The sequence below is a fragment of the Cucurbita pepo genome, chromosome LG01, assembly GCF_002806865.2.
Source record: "Cucurbita pepo subsp. pepo cultivar mu-cu-16 chromosome LG01, ASM280686v2, whole genome shotgun sequence".
NCBI classification, from domain to species: domain Eukaryota; kingdom Viridiplantae; phylum Streptophyta; class Magnoliopsida; order Cucurbitales; family Cucurbitaceae; genus Cucurbita; species Cucurbita pepo.
In genome coordinates, this window is record NC_036638.1 from 13,276,127 (window position 1) to 13,279,529 (window position 3,403).

Consider the following 3,403-nt stretch of genomic DNA (forward strand, 5'->3'; position numbering starts at 1 on the left):
CATTGTTTATATCATATACAAAAGTGGGCCGCATCCATAGTGTCCCCAGAATAAGGTACTCAGCCTTATCCTTATACTATAGATCATTTTGACTATATACTTGAACTTGATCCACTCTTATATCTCTACATATAGTTCAAGTAATCATACAATACCCAGAGTGTTCTTAGTTTATTGGATTTAGATTAATGATCGTAAAGTTCACTTTATTCAATAACAATTTTTACTGAATAAACAACAATAATAACTTCATTGAAAATAGAATATGTTTTTGTTTACAAACTATGAGTTTTAGGACATATAACCCAACCGGTAAAACATCACAAAGAACTTCATCTTTTATATTTTCCCAAAGTAAAAGATATTAAAGCTTGAGAAGTTACCTTCATTATTCCAATGTCATTGAGCCATTGAAGCTTGTAAGGTTTAGGATGGTGTTGGGTTGGAATTAGCAACCTTTTGATCAGCATGGTACTTACAACATTGGTGCAGCTTCCACTATCAATTACAAGACTACAAGGAGTCCCCTTGACTAAACACCTTGTGTGAAATGACTCCCATCTTCCAGTTCCTCCTCATTCTCTTGGATTTCTTCTTCAACTAGCTCATCCTGGTCACTTTCCTCACTGTCTGTGACAACTTGTCCATTCTTGACGATCATGACTCTCTTGTTAGGACAATCACGACTAAGATGACCAATTCCTTGACATGTCCAACATTTGATATCTCTATTTCTTTCTCGAATCTCCTTATATTCCTCCGCTTTCTCTTTACCCTCGGAGGTCTCAGCTTTGTTCTTTTTGTCAAGATCATACTTGCCTCCAACTTTGAAATCTATCTTTTCAATATTTGCATTCTTTTTCCAAGTGTTGAAAGTAGTAGACTTTGAAATACCATACCTCTTGGAGTTCTCCTTCTCCCAACCTAGTTGCCCTTCGATTTTGACAGCAAGGTGTAACAATTCTTGCATATCAAAGTACGCTTGCCTATCCACTTGATGAGCAAGTTGTCGGTTTAACCCACCAAGGAATCTAGCCATTGTATCTTCCTCATCTTCATCAATACATGCTCTATTTATAAGGGCCTCCATTTCTTTGTAATATTCGTCAACACTTTTGGATTCTGAGTACTCGAGAATAATGCTTAGGAATGTACCTTTTTCTCATTAATGTCTTCAATTCGTCCCACGTTTCAATTGGTTCTTCATAATTTCTCCTCCACTCTGATTTCAAAGAAAACATGCTCAATCGAAAATACTCCTCTGGATCAAATCTCATTCAGCCACAGCAAACTTCAACTTTCTTTCTTCACTGAAATTGTTGCAATCGAAAACATGCTCAATTTTGCTCTCATATTGCAAATACTCCTCTAGATCAGATCTCCCATAGAAAGTTGGAATGTTTGTTGAATCTTCTTCGCCTTGGATCGTGTAATAGGTCCAGTTGGAACATTTGGAACACCGTGATTCTTATCACTCAAGGATCAATAGGCCCTAGGGTTGATTCGGTTTATGTTATCCAGAAACATGGCTTTCAACATCATGAAGGAGAAGATAATGTCGGATCTGTTCAAGGCATTGTCGAATATGTACTAAAACCGTCAACTATAAATAAGTTGTATTTGATGTGTAGATTATTCAATCTACAAATGTCTGAAGGTCATACAAATGAATTCAATATGATTGTAAGTCAACTGACTTCGGTGAAAATTAATTTTGAAGATGAAGCTAAATCACTGATTGTGATGACATTTTTACCCAAGTCTTGGGATACTATTGTTGTTGTGATTAACAGTTCCAAGGATCTGAAAAACTAAAGTTTGATGAAATATGAGATGTAGTTCTCAGCGAACATATTCGCAAATGAGAAATTGGAGATTCATCTGGTAGTGCTCTCATTGTTGACCAAATGGGAAGAAGTAAATCGAAGGGACCAAACAAAGGCTGATCAAAATCAAAGAACCGAATTTTTTTTTCAAACAAACCAAACATAACGTGTTGGAATTATGGAGAAAAAAATCACTTCCGGGTAGATTGTACAAGACCAAAGAGAAAGTAAAATCACACATCAGTGGATGATAATAATTCTATAAATTCAGTAGAATACAATGGGGATTCTCTAATCTTTAGTGTGGATAGCCCAATTGAATTCTGAATTTTGAATTCAGGTGCATCTTTTCATTCGTCTCCAAATAAGAAATTATTTCAAAATTTCAAATCTTGAAATTTTGACATGAAATTTTGACAAGACGTATCTTGCCGAGAACAAAGCCTTGAAGATTAAAGAAAATGTGGATGTCTGCATAAAAACTCCCGTAGGAAATTAATGGACATTAAAGGATGTCACATATATTCCTGGTTTCAAGATCAACTGGATAACACGAGTTATGCACCAGAGTTTGGGAAGAGTTCATGAAAGATTGTGAATGGTGCTATGGTGGTAGCACGTGGCACAAAATATGGTACCTTATACACCAATGCATGTTGTATAAACATGACTACTATTGCAGAGAGTGCTTCCAATTTAAGTTTATGGCACAATAGACTTGGACATATGAGCGTCAAAGGAATGAAGGTGTTAACTACGAAAGAAGTTTCAGAAGGCATGAAATCTGTTGATGTGGATCCTTGTGAGAGCTGTGTTATAGACAAACAAAAACAAGTTAGCTTCACAACGATGGTTAGAGAATTGAAGAAAGTGCGATTGGAAATGGTCCATACAAACGTTTAGGAACCATCTCCAGTTCCATCACTTGGTGGATCAAAGTTCTACGTCACCTTCATCGATTATTTCAGCAAGAAGGTATGGATTTATTTCCTGAAACACAAGTCAGATGTGTTTGCCACCTAAGGGAATTAATGGGGATAATTACCGATAAGACAAGGCAAAATGGAAGTTGCTAAAAGGATGAACATAACATTAAATGAGCTGGCAAGAACTATGAGTATTCATTTTGATTAATAGAGAGTCATCAGTACCTTTGGAGTCTAAGTTAACAAAAGAGAAGAACTTTTAGTTGTCCTCCGTATGTTCATGTTGATCTAGAGAAGAGAGACAAATTTGACACTGAGACTGTGAAATGCTACTTCATAAGTTATGGTTCTGACATGTATGTTCATGTTGTAGAGAAGAGAGACAAGCTTGACACTGAGACTATGAAATGCTACTTCATAAGCTATGGTTCTGACATGTTCGAGTACAGGTTTCGTGACTTTTGATGAAAATGTTATTTACAAAAACAAATAAAAGAAAGGTTTCGAGACAACGAAGCAAGTAGGAGTGGAGATTAAGTTGCAGAAAATTTCACATTCTGATGTTATACCAAATACTCAAGAAATTTTTGAGCTTGTTGCTAAGGAACGAGAGATGGAGCAAGCGACACCTAAGTGTTTAGAAGATCATCC